Consider the following 16657-nt stretch of genomic DNA (forward strand, 5'->3'; position numbering starts at 1 on the left):
CTGTATTGACTGAGCCTGGCGAACCTCTACCTCTCTGTGTTTACTTGTACAAGTTCAGCATTACTTCCCTGTAATCGTTTTCTATGGCTGCTACAGCAAATTCATAGAATTTAAAAACACACGTTTATTATCTGAGAGTTTTGGAAATGAGAAGTACAAAATGGCTTGATTTGGGCTAAAATCAAGGTGTCAGCAGGACTGCATTTCCTTGCCTTTTTCAGCTTCCAGAGGCCACCTGCATTCCTTGGCTCATGTCCCCTCCTCTATTTTCAAAGCCAACATCATTAGACTGAGTCTTTCTCATGCTCCTGTCTCTCTGGTTCTCTCTTCTGCCTCCCTCTTTTCCTTATAAGAACCTTTATGATTACATTGGGTCCACCTAGATAATTCAGGATATCTCCTCATCTCAACGTCAGCTGATTAGTAGACTTAATCTCATCTGCAGCCTTCGTTCCCCCTCATCTCTATTCATTTCCCAGGTTTGCAGTCACAAATTACCACAGAATGGGTGGCTTCAAACAACGGACATTTATTATCTCACAGTTCCAGAGGCTGGAAGTCCAAAGTCAAGGTGTCAGCAGGGCCATGCTCCCTCCGAGCCGCTCGGGGAGGATCCTTCCCTGTCTCTCCTAGCTTCTGGTGTTGCCAGGGATCTTTGGTGTTCCCTGGCCTGCGGCTGCAGCACTCCACTCTCTCTCTCTCTGCCTGTGTGGTCACATGGTGCTCTCACTGTGTCTCTCTCCATCTTCACGTGGCTGTCTTCTCATAAGGACACCCGTCATTTTGGATTAGGAGCCCACTTGCTCCAGTATGATCTTATCTTAACTAATTATATCTGCAGTAACCTTATTTACAAATAAGGCCACATTGGGTGGTCCTATCTTTCTGGTGGGGAGAAACAATTTAACTCATAATATCATGTGACTTAACATATTCACAGGTTCTGGGGATGAGGATGTGAACATCTTCAGGGGGCCATTATCCCACCTGCTACACCACCCTTCACTCCCAATTGGGATGAGAAAATGACAGTGTAGAGTGGATAGAGACAGAGAAACTTATGGTTTGTCCCAACCTTGAGTTGCTAACAGCTCAATGTCCTTTACTGCCAAAAAAGTAGACCCCAAAATGACGCATGCAGCACAGCTAGACACGGTATCGTCAGAAAGGGTTGTAGTCCACAGGAGTAGGGAAGGGAGATGGAAAGACAGGAAAAAAGAAAGAAATTAAATCCCTACAACATATGGTCAGATCTCATCCCAACTGAGCTTTCATGTAAGGTGTCTGAATCCGTTCTTGGAAGTGTCTTTTCCCCTCCTGTTCACTAAAATTTGCTCCATATTGAATTGCTTTTCTCCCCTACACCCCCACCAACCACCAGCTCCCTTCAGCTGGCGTTGGCCTCTGTTCCTCTGCCGATACTTGAAACATGCGGCTGGGTCTCACTTTCCCAGCAAAATCTTTTGTTTCCCCGTATCGATTCACCAATTATCCACCTAATCCCCATTCTCCAATCCCTCCCCTTACAACAAAACAAAAACAAAAATTAAAGGCATAAAGCAAAAGAACAGAACACCTTCAGCCTTCATAGCATCCCCGAGAGAGAAAACCTGTGTATTAACAAGAAAGACGATCTGTTCTCTATTACTTTTACCCTAGGAAAACATGCTCAGGATTTTATTTCATGAAAATATTTTATTTCCTTGACTGGGCGGGGGGGGGGGGTCTTTATTGTTCCAAAAAAGACTTACTATTAAGGAATCTTGTCCATGCAAGTGACATGGTATATGAGTGAGAAATGCAGGCAACAGGTATATTTGATTATCCACACTGTTATCTGACTGATCTCAGAGAAGTTATTTGGTCTCCTTGGGCCTCAGTTTCCTTATCTGTAAAATGAGGATTTTAAAAAGGACCTAATTTATAGGTTTGTGATGAGGATTAAAGAAGCTAATAACAGATTTTGAGCACATGCCCGGTGCCGGCACCGCGCTCAACACTTTTCATGGATTATCGCGTGACTTTGTGTAATATCCATTAGCACAGGATCTGAGGCTTCGCCAGCAGTCAATGAACCATCACTATTTTTGTGAGTACATGGCTTGCTTTATCCAGTCTGCCACTGGAAGCAAACTACTCTCTCTCTCCTGGATGTCCAGTCTTGGAACCAGCTCTGAATCCATTGAAAGGCCCCCGGTGTATCTGGGGGGTTGTTCGCTTCGAACATTATTGTACTACATTTTTGTTCAACGAGTCAGAGCCAAAGGACTTGGTAGGTGAAAAATTTAAATCAGATCGGTGAGAAGCAGCAATCTTCATCTCCCCCACTGTTCGGCGCTGCACCTTTGCCACCAGGTCAGGGAAATCATCAGTCCCGGGGAGCAACTACAAAGCTGTTTCCAGAGCCAATTTCCCGCTGAACTGTGTGTTACACTCTTAGCAACATTCCAAAAATTATACTTACTTCAAAGCCAGCTTTGATCTGGCCCCCCTCCCTCCCTTCTCCCCCAGCCTTTGCCGAGGAGCGCATCTCCAGGAGTAGAGTTCACCTTGAAAGGCTGAGACGCCTGTGAGCAGAGCTCGGATCTTCCTGAGAGGAAGGGAGGGAGGCCCCAGAACCGAAAAAAAAAAAAGTAAAGAAAAGAAAAGTAAATCCATGGGAGGCCTCACTTATTCTCTGTGGCCCACTGCCCTTGCCTTGGCATCTCAGTTCCTTCTTGGGGTGAGCAAAACCACCAGCTCTGGCTCTGCCCTCCGCAGAACAGCAGCAGCCGGAGCTGATCTCAGCATTGTTGCCCTCACGTGGTTTTGATGTTGTTGCTTACACAGGGAGCTGCTTTGGGTTTCTCACTCAGAGCTGCATTGGGAGGTATATATCCATCACCCAGGGCTAGGAGAGGGCAGGAAGGAAAAGCTTGCCCTGAACGAGAGATCCTGTACCAGCGCCTTTCAGGGAAAGGCCTTTGTTTGATACTGTCAGGCATCAGATGCACCTGACAATTTTTTGAATGAGGAATTCTTGCAGCAGCTTATCTTTCCTTCATTTTATCCACTCCCTTTCCCTTACTCCTAGATTACAATGTGGAAACTGAGGTCCCATAAGAGACCTCACCAAACAAGACGCCTGTGGATTCCTTCCCTCAGAAGCTGAGCAAAAAGAAAGGGGCAATTAGCTGCAAATGCCTCATCCATGGCTGAGGTGCTGTAGTCTCCGGGGTTGTGGGGATCGATTGCTCTAAACCCAGTAGATGTGCTGCACGACTTCATTTGCAAATTGGGAATCCTGGGGTTTCCCTAGGCAGAGATTTTTAAAAATAATAGTTACCAAGTTTAAGGAATTTATTTCCACCTATTTGGGAGTAGGAGCAAGGGTGTGTAATGACAGCCTGGAGGAGGAGCAAAGTGCTGCCACTTGCTTGCTTGTGGCCTTGAAAAACCCACCTCACCTGTCTAAGTCTTAAGGTCCTTGCCCAGAAAATGGGGATTTTGTGGTGAGGATGAGTGATAAAAATCCAGGTAAAGCTCTTCTCGCTGTAACTTACACAGTTCTTGCCCCATAAGATCATAGCTGAGTTGGAGTGAATCAAGAAGCTTTCACTGTAAGGGTTCTCACGCTTGTCAATCTCCTTAGTATGTTGTCTTGCATTTGATGGAGATTCAAAGTACATTGACTAGATTGAGCGATCTTAAAAGATAATAGTCCAACATGTTGAGGAAAGTGTCCATAAGGGAACCTTGTGACAAATTATTGTGTAAAATAAAGAATCTTTGTGTCACCACCCCAGTATTATTCGATTATTACTATCATTGGTGTTACTATTTTTGTCTATAGGGGACAATAATAACAGCAAGCACTGCTTACTGACATATGACATTTAGTACAGTACTTAGCACAAAGTTAGTGCTCCATGAACGTTAAACAATAGTGAGAAAAAAATACTGCCTGCCTTTCAAAGCATTGATTTCTATGTGCAGTTTTAGCCTTGCATCTGCGAGATCATGAAGGGTTTATTTATATTTCTCTTTTTATGAAAGCATAGCGGTTATGTTGAGTGAATACAAACAGTTGCCATAGGTCCTTAAAAAGGAGCTCTGAGACGTGTATTGAGCGAGCGCAGAACATTTTCAGGATGTGGCTGGTTCCCTGGGGCCCATTGCATCAGGCTGACCATTCTGAGAATTAATAGCCACCCTGACACTTGAAGCTCATCAGGAATGAGATGCTTGCCTCATCTGGGAGGATGGTGGGACACATTACCACCTGCACATCCCCCTAGAAGTTCTTACCTGCCGAATTAGCAAGCTGCAGCTATTATGTTAGACAGAGCCACAGCTGAGCCCACAGTTTGATTTTTATCACCATAAAGGCAGGACTGGAATTGACGCCGGAGTAATTAGGAATGAATTCTCAGATCTTGACTTATCAAGCACACCGCCAGGGAGGGAGACGGGAGCCATGTGGCAGTGTTTTGGAAGCCGAGATGGTGACCTTGCAGGCTGACCTCACTCTTAATCTTTCTATTAGAGAGACCAGTAAGCATTTGGCCAGCACCTCCCGTTAGGCTGACAACCAGAGCAGTTCCTTTGGGGCTGGGTTTTTCCTCCTTTTTTTTTTTTTTTTTTTTTCTTGTAGCCTGTAGGCACTTAGAAGAAAAAGGAGCAGGAGAATGGAGCCAATATGGGAAGCAAAGTTACCACGGGGACAAAATGTTCTTCCGAGCAGCTTGAAATGAGCATAATTTTGGAGAATTTCTGCAATAGCGAGTTAATTCATAATTGGGTTTGCTGAGCAATCAACAATGTGTTGCTTGTATTTTCATATGCTGGGAGCATATGACTCCGTGTGTGTGCTGTGTGTGTATTATAATGCTCCAGTACTTTGATACTTCACTAATGTGCAATCTCTATTTCTTGCTTTTGTCTGGGGGCCTCTCATATTACATTTAGATTGTATCCTTTATCATCCCAAATTGACATTTATGCTTTTACTTCTATTGTTTCCCTAGCTTCTCCCTGGTATGGATCAACAATTTGTTTTAATCTGTGTCACTTCTCTTATCTCCCTCGACACAGAGGAACAGTCATTTTGTACCGCTATCCGCCTACAGAGGTTGTGCTATCGAGAGTGTGGTGGGGTCCCTCACCCTCTCCCCACTGTCTGAAGTGCTGGTGAATGTTAATTGCTTTTCCAGTTAGTTTATAAGAATGCAGAAACCACTGAATGCAGCTTGACTGGTTCTGATAAAAGTAATGGAATGCTAGTGCCTATGAATAAATAAATCTGATTTACATAGAGAACTATTGTGGTGTTGGGTAGGAAGCCTCCGAATGCAAGCAAATTATAGTTTAAGGACACATTATTCCTTGGCTTTTATTCTAAGTAAAGCAGAAGAGTGCAGGTTTCCTTGGGTTCCCCGAGGGGGAGGTGAAGAGGTAACCCCTTGGCCTAAGAGGAAAAATGCTTTCCGAGAGCAGCGTTGATCTGGAACTTAACGGGGATGCATTTTGTTTGGAAAGAAGCTGTGTGTCTAGTTCTCACTTCTCGAAATCCCCTTACAGAGAGCGTAGAGACTAGCAAGCGGTGAAGAATTCATGAGAAGCAAACTGAAAATGTGTGAGTGCCTGTCAGAGTGCTTTGGTGAAATAACCGGAGAACACTCTTAGAGGAAGTCGGGATCACAGCCATCATGACATCCAGTTTTATTTGTGTTTCCTAAATTCCCACAAGAGTGTGGCCATTAGAAATGGAATAAATCAAAACATTCTTTTTTTCAGATGACAAAAGGCAAGTGTGGCAGAAATAAGCGGACTAACATCAGGGCGTCTGCATTTCGGAGCGCCTGAGGGTTGTTCTGGGATGGGTCTGTCTGGCAGGAAAGGAGATGGGAATAGAGGGGCTACAGGAGGCACAATTCAAGTAGATGCTTAGACTAAAATAGCAAAACTGCAACGTTTTAGAACTGACCCTATTGGTGGCTTCTGATAAATGAATGAGGATTAAACGTCAAAATTAAATCACTTAAAAAATGTTTGTATGAGCCCGGTGCAGTAGCTCATGCCTGTAATCCCAGCACTTTGGGAGGCCGAGGCGGGCGGAGCATCTGAGGTTGGGAGTTCTCAACCAGCCTGGCCAACATAGTGAAACCCTGTCTCTACTGAAAAAAAAAAAAAGAAAAGAAAAAGAAAAGAAAAGAAAATTAGACGGGCATGGTGGCAGTGCCTGTAATCCCAGCAACTCAGGAATTGCTTGAACCCAGGAAGCGGAGGTTGCAATGAGCCGAGATTGTGCCACTGCACTGCAGCCTGGGCAACAAGGGCAAAACTCCATCTCAAAAAAAAAAAAAACAAATTGCACGGGCCAGGTACTATTGTAGATGCTAAGGGCACAGCGGCGAATAAAGCCAAGTCTCAGACTGTGTAGGACATTTACATTGTCACACCCAGCCTGCAGCACATTCTAAACTCTAAGGAGATAAATAATTGAAGGAGATCTTGAAGCTTGACTGCAGGCTTAAGTGGGTAAGATTGCCAGAAAACAGGAACGGATTTCTCTGTATTTAGTATCATTCACAATATGGCAACATCCACAGTGACTAAGCAAACAGCCCAGAAGAGCCAAGGGTGTGAGTTGGGAGTTCAGTAAAAATTAGCAACAATAAAAATGAACACCTGACATATTTTGCCCACTCTAGGGTCCTCTGTCCATAAATATGTTTGAAATTAGGTTATTATCCTCTATTGCCCATGCTTATCTCCCAAGTTCTTCTTAATCATTTCTCAGGTCCTGATGATGTATCGATAGGCTATGGATTAAATATGAAATTACTGCAAATCTCAAGCACCCAAAGATTTATGGACGGAGGCTTAGGCCTTATATCAAATCAGCCATCTAAGAAAATATATTATTTCACCATAATATTAAAAATTACTGGCAACGTCTTCATCTTATCCGATTGGTGTTGTCCTGATGATAAGCTCCAGTAAGCAGAGAGAGAAATTGTGTGATAAATTATGGAACAGACATTGAAAAATATATTTATTACATTTGGATGTGCAAGGATTTCACTCGCGGTGCACAGAAAGAAAGAGAGTTTGTGTTTTAATGCCTACTTTGGTTCCAAATATTCTACAGCCTCTGAAGACTAGCTGATCTTCTGTTGGCCTCATTCACAGAAGTCGAGTGCATAGGTGAGAAAGCTGTGTAGTAATTACAATGAAAGTCTTTGCTCTGAAAGAAAGAGTGTCTTGGTCAATGTGAAGAATATCCAGAAACAGGAGAATCTAGATCCATATTCCTCAAAGTGTGGTCCTATGAACTTTTGAGAAATGCATACTCCCTGAATTAAAGTCAGCCCCTTAACAAGACCCCCAGGTGGTACATAACTGTTTGAGAAGCGAACAAAACATACCATCATAGACAGGAAGCCAGACAGGAGGACAGAAGTTTGTTTTGTTTTATTTTTTTGAGACGGAGTCTCACTCTGTTGTCCAAGCTAGAGTGCAGTGATGTGATCTCGGCTCACTGCAACCTCCACCTCCTGGGTTCAAGTGATTCTCCTACCTCAGCCTCCCAAGTAGCTGGGTCTACAGGCACTTGCCACCATGCCAGGCTAATTTTTGTATTTTTAGTAGAGATGGGGTTTCACCATGTTGGCCAGGCTGGTCTCGAACTCCTGACCTGGTGATCCTCCCACCTTGGCCTCCCAAAGTGCTGGGATTACAGGTGTGAGCCACGGTGCCCAGCCCAGAAGTTCTTAATGTATCTCAGGGAGGGTGCTTAATGGGAGGCATGACAGAAATTATATTAATAATAAAAATCAAACAATGAAAATCATGATTGATGTTTATTAAGCACTTATGAACAAAAGATTGTACCAAGATTATTTGACCTCATGTAATCTTCATGACGACAGTCTTGTAGGAATACTAGTATTATCCCAACTTTACAAATACAGAGATGAAGGCTGAGAGGATTATAGAAGCTTCACTGGGTACCAAAGCTTGCAAGTAGCAGAGCCAGGATGCACAACCCCACCTTTCCTATTTCCTAAGCACTTCAGTGAAGTCTCATGAATCAGAAACTCTAGTGGACAGGGCCAGCCATATTGGAGGGAAATATTGAAATATCGAGAAAAAAGAATCATGAAGTGGGAACTGTCTTTGCACGAAGGAGAAAAGGAAAACCGGCAAAATGGTCTTTTAGGTTCAACTAGCATACGCCTTCCTTTGAAATCCCCAACTAGAAACTTGCAGTCATCCTTGCTTCTTCCTTTTCCTCACAGCCCATATCCATGAGACTTCTGATTTCCATCATGTCCCCTCCTTAGTGTACCTTGACTGTGTCCCTGGCTCTTGAAGGGCACTCTGCTGTCCTCGTTCAGACCTCATCATCAGTAACTGGGTCTTGAGCAGCATCCTCCAAATTGACCTCTGCAGCTCCATACTCTCCCTTTTCCAGCCTGACGACCCTGAATCCCCACCATCTCCCTAGAACCCGATCCATCCCTTTTCCTTTTCTGTCTGATTCTGTGCTAGATGCTGATAAAACACACATCCTGCCCTCAAGGAAGCAACAAGCCCAGGGAAAGTCCTCGCACGCTGCCTGGTGTACCACTCCACCCCCATCTCACTTTCCTCTCTCTGTGCTTGCACACATCGGTCTTGTATTTGTCTTCAGACGTATCCCCTATAGGTGAGCAGAAATCAGGCACAGTCCTTGGCTCCCAGCCACTTTCAGCTTCTCCTCAGTCACTGTCTTTCCACTGCCCAGGATGTTCTCTCCTCCTCGATTATCCTGTGAACATCAGCCCATACTTCAAGGGCCAGCTCAACTGTGGCTCCCTCTGCGAGCCTTAGCCTTACTTCAGTGTAAGCACTCGCTCCCTTCTCTTTCAGATCATCAGCATTTGTCTTCCTTGTTTATTGCTCCTCCTAGATCAGGATGTGGATTCCCATCATGTCCCTGGAACAAAGAAAGGGCAAGGAGACAGTAGAATGGCTTATAGGTCAAAAACCTGGACTTTCAAACCTGTTCTTGGGTTTAAGACAGTTTAGATGCTTCCCCACAGTGCCTCTGTCTCTTATGCTCCAATCAAAGCCATGGGAGCCAGGTGCAGTGGCTCATGCCTGTAATCCCAGCACTTTGGGAGGCAAGGCAGGTGGATCACCTGAGGTCAGGAGTTCAAGACCAGCCTGGCCAATGTGGCAAAACCCTGTCTCTACTAAAAATACAAAAAAAAAAAAAAAAAAAAAATTAACCTGGTGTGGTGGCACGCACCTGTAGTCCCAGCTACTCGGGAGGCTGAGGCAAAAAGATCGCTTGAACCCAGGAGGCAGAGGTTGCAGTGAGCCCAGGTGGCACCACTGCATTCAAGATTCAAGCCTGGACAAGAGTAAGACTCTGTCTCCAAAAAAATAAAAGCCATGGAGGGGAAGAGGTTATAGAATGTTTTCAGGCTTTATGATCCGAGGACACCACCTGATCTACCTACCACCTCTGTGCCAACAGCCTTGTTTGCATCTGAATAGAAATGGGATTAATTGATGCATAAATAATTTAAATTACCTATATAATCTCAGAACCTCCGCCACTGAGGTAGAAAGATGGCTTGGGTGACTTCAAATCAGAATTATGTCTACAGGGGGTAGGTTGTCAGATTCAGTCTACACTTGAGGTCCTAGTCATGTCTGGTCTGCGTGGTAAATGAATGCCACATGTATTAGCTCATTGATTTCTCACAGTAGCCCTATAGCTGTCCTGTGCTGCCCCACCCAGAACTAACTCTCTTTAGTAGCCATCACCTTCTCAGGGTGCATGTGCATTGATATAAAGAGACAAGGTGTGACTGTCAAGCAGAAACATGCCAGAATAAGGCATAGATGAAAGTCTATCTTAATGCTTTGCAATCGTGCAGTGGTGCCCATGGTGTGAGCATGCCTTTGTGTTTATGTGTGTGACCAGTTGTCAGTCCTGACACAATGAGTGTCCAAGTCCTGGGTCTCCTTATTTCTGTTTTCTCATCTCTTAAATGAACCATATGGAGGACAGGATGCTTCATTTTAGCTCAGGGATCTGGTTGCGTGTCTCCCCACATTCAAACATCAGTCCCATATTTGTCTTCATGCATATTCCTTACAGGTGAGCAGACTCAGGTGCAGTTTTTGGCTCTCAGGCCCAGTTAGCTGAACACAGATGACAGGCAAAGTGCTCTTGCTGACTCCTCTGTTGTGGACTCCTCTGTTGTGGTGTCGTGGGGACCAGCTCTGATCCATTTCTGTCCATGAGCGCTTGCCAGGAACCATTCAGGCGAGTCAATAGGATGCCCATTGGTGGGCCAAACGTTGTTTTTCTCGACAGGAGCATGCAGAGTAGGCAAGAATGTCCAACTGGCTATGTCTGACCTGTCAGCCAATTTTTATCTCTCCAGGCAGTAGCTTAAAAATAGTAAAATATCTAGAGTTCATGACATAGGTTAGCACTTCTTTCAACTCAAGGTGGCAGCAGCATGAAGAAAGTATTCATCAAAACCAAAGGGACTCCACTGAAATGGATACATCAGAAACACATGAAACTTACTCCCCAGCACTCTGTCAAAGTGAAGTGGGAGGACCACCTGCATTGGAAGCACCTGGAGAGCTCGAGATTGCACGTCTTGTCTAAAGGTTCCAGCTAGATGCAAAACCTGGGGCCTTAACTGAGGTCTGACTCCATTTCTGATCCATGTTACAAAATGTGTCTCAAGGCCCTCTTTCTACCGTGCCTTCGGGTAGAAAGGGAAAAAACACTTAGGTATCATTTCATATGCACCAGAATGGCTAAAATTACGAAGGCTGACACCACCAAATACTGGCAGGGATGTAGAGTACCTCACATGTGGTAGGTGTGTAAACCAGTACAACCACTTTGGAAAACTGCTTGACATTCTTTTATACAGTTAAACAGATACCCAACAATCCCACTTATAAGTATTGATCCCCTTCAAATAAAAATATGTATTCAAATGTAGATTTATGCATGTATGTTCATGGCAGATTTGCTTCTCAGTAACCCCAAATGGGAAATAATCAAATGTCCATCCACGTGTGAATGAATGAACAGACTTGAATAGCATCATACAATGGAATACTATACAAAGGAATAAGCTACTGAGAACTCAATAGCATAGATCAACCTCAAAAACCTCATGCTGAGCGAAAGAAGTCAGATATAAAATAGTACTTGCTTATCCTTCCATTTATATAAGTTCAAAATATGTAAAACTAACTTATGATGATGGAAATCATGGGTGTGACCTCCAGGGGGTTGAAGATTACCTGGAAAGGGGCAGAAGGGAACTTTCTGGAGTGGTGGAAATATTCTCTATCCTGAGAGAGCTGATAGTTACGTGGGATATATATATTTGTCAAAACGTTTCAAATTATCTGCTTAAGACACTGCTGGTGGGAGTGTAAATTAGTTCAACTATTATGGAAAGCAATATGGGGACTTCTCAAAGAGTTAAAAGCAGAAATACCATTCAACCCAGCAATCCCATTACTGGGTATATAACCAGAGGACTATAAATCATTTTAACATAATGACACAACCATGCAATTGTTCATTGCAGCATTATTTACAATAGCAACGAAATGGAATCAGCCTAAATGGTCATCAGTGAAAGATTGGATTGAAAAATGTGGTACATATACATCATGGAATACTATGCTGCCATAAAAAAGTATGAGATCATGTCTTTTGTGGGAACAGGGATGGAACTGAAGGCCATTATTCTTGGCCAACTAACGTAGGAACAGAAAACCAAGTATCACACGTTCTCGCTTAAAAGTCGGAGCTAAATGATAAGAACTTATGAATACAAAGAAGGAAGCAACAGACACCTGGGGCTCCACTTGAGTGGGTAGGGTGGGAAGAGAGAGAGAAGCAGAAAAGATAACATTATCACCTAGTGCTTAATACCTGGGTAATAAAATAATATGTACAACAAACCCCATGACACATGTTTACCTGTGTAACAAACTTTCACATGTACCCTCAAACCTAAAATAAAAGTTAAAAAACAAATAAAATAAAAATAAAGTTCAGGGTTGAGTATGATGAACCTGAATATAATTTTAAAAAAATTAAAAAGAAAAGAAAGACCCACGTGAAAATGCAAATGGAAATCACCTGTATTCTCCCCACTCAGAAATATTCCTCTTTATAAATGTTGTTGAATTACCCTCTATTGTTTTGCTCATATACATATAAAATATATAATTAAATACTCCTCAACTTATCATTGTAAAAGAAATGATTTCTACATGCAAACGCCACCTTAGTTTTTAAAAAGCAGGGTGGCAGAGAAATGGATATGGCTACAAAACAGCAACAAGAAGGACCTTCTTTGCCAGGTGCTGTGGCTCACGCCTGTAATTCCAGCACTTTGGGAGGCCGAGGAGGGCAGATCACTTGAGGCCAGGAGTTTGAGATCAGCCTGGCCAACATGGCGAAACCCTGTCTCTATTAAAAATACAAAAAAAAAAAAGAAATTAGCCAAGTGTGGTGGTGCACACCTGTAATATCCTAGTTAGGCTGAGGCAGGAGAATCCCTTGAACCCAGGAGGCGGAGGTTGCAGTGAACTGAGATCACCACCACTGCATTTTAGCCTGGGTGACAGAATGAGAGTCCATCTCATGAAAAAAAAAGGATCTTCTTAGAGATGGAAGTTTTCTGCATGTTGACTGTGTCAATGTCAGTTCCTTAGTTGTGATATTATGTTATCATTTTATAAGATGTTACCCTTGGGAAAAACTAGACAAAGCCTACTTGGCATCTCTCTGTCTTATATCTTACAACTGCATGTGACACCACAATTATCTCAAATTAAAAACTTTAATTAAAACACAACAAAATTGGGTATTAACAGCTTGGAGTTTGATATTTTTTTTAATTTTTTGGCCAGCTTGAGGTTTTAATTTGGATTTCTTGTAGGTACCCCATTGTGTGTGTGTGTGTGTGTGTGTGTGTGTGTCTGTGTTTGTGTGTGTGTATGTGCATATACAAGTCTTGAGGGAGAGAGAGAAAAACAGATGTGTTTTAAATTTTATTTTAATTTTTGTTTTGATTTCCCCCACAGATGGGGACTTATGATTCAAAAGTCACCCTTTCCATCAGGCTGGGTTTGTTGGTCTAAGGTCAAAAATCTATGCCACTTTCTAATTCTTCCCAATGTTGTATAATTCCAAAGTGTCCTTGCTATACAAGGAGCCTTTTTCTTGAATGTTGCATTATTTCACTGACACTGTAGAGTGAATAGTGCCTGTGAGCATCTTTGCTGCTGAGTCGGGGGAGATGTCAGCCACATGTGATTTTGCACATCTTCCAGGTAATGCAGTGGTGCTAATGTAGTCTCCTGGATGCAGGGACACCACCAGGGTTTATGTCACTCCCTTGGTGGCCTTAAGTGCATAAATCAATCCTTATTTCTATGCCAATCCATACGGAAGGCTTCCTTGTGTGTGCTGCACATAGGGAGGGAGGGCAGGATGCCTCCTCGAGCAAGTGGTTTGCATCCAAAGAAAGCAAGCAATATTGGAACCTAGTTTGGGGGTGTTTTTGTTTCTTTTGTTTCTTTATTTAAATCCCCTAGGAAGGCTGCTCTGGCTTGGACAGAACTCAGAGTGACGGGATTCATGAGCTGGAGTGAGGCTGGTGTCAGGACAAAAACAGTTCCTGCCTTGGCTTGCCTGGGGCTGCAGGACCCCGCCCTTGAGTCTCCATTGCTGGCCTGCATCCTGAGTGCCTGCCCACCCCAACTCTAAAGCAGACCTAGCCTGGTGGAGCCTGCTCTAAAAGAGTGATGTTCTGAATTACATATGTCGATGATTATAAAGGTGTACTGTAGAAAGGCTAAATGCTTTTTTGAAATTATTTTGGCAGGGAATCGCCAGCATTATCCCAGTTAACCCAATGATGTCCAGGAGGTGGGTTGATATAGTTTATTCCATTCAGCAAGAAGGAAAATCAACTAATCACAACTCCCTCCTTCTCTTCTTCCTTCTTCTCTAGGGTAAGGGGGCATAATAACAATTCTAAGGAAAATGTAAGAATTATCTTTGTCATTTCTTATCTCTCCTATAGGCATTTCCTCGCCCTTTCTAAGAACCCCCTAAATGTCTATGGTTCCCATTTCATTCTCACTCCAACCTCAAAATCTGCCAATCCTATTCCCAAAGTCCTCAGAACCCCAACTCTTAATAGGACACTGGATGACAATGAGATTAATTTGATAACATGGAGCTTTAGCAAATTTGAAGACATTCATTTCCTCTATGCCCATAAAGGATATTTCTAATATAGTCGCAGGCACCATGACAGAGCTGTGGGAGAAAGAGGGGTTATTAGGCAGATAGCTAGAGTTTTGGTCTTCTCAAAATTGCATCCAGTGGGAAGAACAACACATTTAATTATTTAATTATTATTGAAGATAGGGCAATATGCTTATATCATCCCCTGGCACAGAAGAGACGTCAAAATAGGTGTTAAAAGAATGTGTGGATTGGGCGTGGTGGCTCACACCTGTAATCCCAACACTTTGGGAGGCCAAGACAAGTGAATCACTTGAGGTCAGGAGTTCGAGACCAGCCTAGCCTGGCCAACATGGTAAAATCCTGTCTCTAGTAAAAATACAAAAAATTAGCTGGGCGTGATGGCGAATGCCTGTAGTCCCAGCTACTCAAGAGGCTGAGGCACGAGACTCACTTGAACTTGGGAGGAGGAGGTTGCAGTGAGATGAGATCACCCCAGTGCACTCCAGCCTGAGTGACAGAGGGAGACCATGGCTCAAAAAAAAAAAGAAGAAAGAAAAAGGAAGGAAGGGAGGGAGGGAGGAAAGGAGGGAGGGAGAAATAGAGGAAGGGAGGAATGGAGGGAGGGAGATAATACCAGAAGGGAGGGGAGAGGAGAGGAGGGGAGGAGAGAGAAGGAGGGAGGGAGGTCAGGATCATTCCTAGACTGTTTAAAGAGCATTTGAGAAATGCCTCTTAGAGGATGTTACAGCCTATCTTGCTTGCCAATGAAATTGCCCTAGTCTAGAAAATTCTGAGTTTATGCAAAAGCATATGAGTACCTATTACGTTACCATCAGAAGAAGATAGTTCCATAATACTCTGCACATTCCCTTTTCTTTCCATTTATCACATTCTGTTGAAGTCATCTGTCTCTCTTACTAGAGAACCAACTCCTCAAGGATGAGGACCATATTTTAGATATTACCATGTTCTTAGCATCACACTTAGGCTCAGGTATGTAATAGATGCTTCATAAGTGGCTACTGAATTTATGGAGTATTATTTCTGAGTCATTTTCTGGAAAGAATCTCCATAGAATGGCTTGTCAAAGAAACTGGAGTCTGGAACTGAAGGAGTCTAAGAGATGTTCCTCAGTGATCTTATTTCAGATTCCCTCGAATTGCTACATGGGAGAGTGGATTCTAATCAAGGTCAGCCATGAGCCACAAGCAAAAATAGAGACTGACAAAATTGGTAGGGGAAGACTTATGAAATTTTTCTTTCTGGCTCAAGGCTATGTTTTCATGCAAGATAAGAGTTGTCCCTCAGATAGGAGCACAAGTGAGCAGTTCAGCTCTGCCTCTCTGCCTTCTGTCCTCTTCATGCACCAATTCTCAAGACAACACTGTTATCTTGCCAGAAAATACAGCCCAAAGCATTACAGATGTCTGGTACAAGCGGAACCCATATTAATGGTTATTGCTTAAAGAAGAGGCATGCTCAGATCTCTTTACTGCACTCTAGGGAAATCGCAGTTTTTACTTTCTTCCAGTGCAGTCCAGAGATGTAAAAAGATCAACTGAGTTTGGCCTATCTCAGATAGAGGGGGCTTTTTCAGAGGTAATTTGAATGGTAGTCATGACATGGCCTGAGACACATCCTCACAAATACAGATTTCTTAACACTTACTTTTTTTTTATCAAGGTGCTTAGGGATGCTTAGACATAAATGTTTCAATTTGCTGTAGGAACAAGTAAGTTAGTGATATTATATGAAGAATCATTTTTAAAAAAGGCATTTTTAATGTCTCTTGACAATTGACTTATGGTTTAATTTAAATTAGCTCTTTTCTTAGAATTTATTTATTAATTAGAGGCAGGGTCTCACTCTGTTGCCCAGGCTGAAGTGCAATGGCTTGATCATAGCTCACTGCAGCCTTGACCTCTGGGGCTCAAGCAATCCCCCCGCCTCAGCCTCCTGCATAGCTGGGACTACAGGTGCATGCCACTACGCCAGCTTATTTTTCATTTCTTTTTTTATTTTTGTAGAGACAAAGTCTCACTACAATTGCCCAGGCTGGTAGAATGTTTATAATCTTTAGCCAATTCCTGATAGTGAGTGAATCAATTATAGAGAAGAGAGATTTTTTTTTAAATAAAGCATAATTTCTTTTCAAGGTGCCATTAATTGAATTAAACTGGAAATTCATTAAATGACATTTAAACTAGCCCCAAAAGAGTTATTGTTTTTCCTCTGATAGAAAATGGCCAATTTCAAACACTTATTAGGCAATGTGTGCACACCATACAGTTGCATAAGGATTACAACTTTGTCAGTGCCACCAAGAGGGGTTATTTGCCTTTGATTCTTGCAAAAAAGCAGAATGTC

General features: G+C 43.0%; 1 protein-coding gene across 12 annotated transcripts in view; it reads left to right on the forward strand.

Annotated features, from left to right (window-relative positions):
• The window catches only part of TENM2 (teneurin transmembrane protein 2), a 1274635-nt gene that overhangs the window by 926830 nt on the left and 331148 nt on the right, over positions 1 to 16657 (forward strand). The window lies entirely within an intron of this gene.

Source organism: Aotus nancymaae, unplaced genomic scaffold, assembly GCF_030222135.1.
Source record: "Aotus nancymaae isolate 86718 unplaced genomic scaffold, 86718_ANA_hifiasm-v0.15.2.pri h1tg000015l_0, whole genome shotgun sequence".
In the NCBI taxonomy this organism is placed as follows: domain Eukaryota; kingdom Metazoa; phylum Chordata; class Mammalia; order Primates; family Aotidae; genus Aotus; species Aotus nancymaae.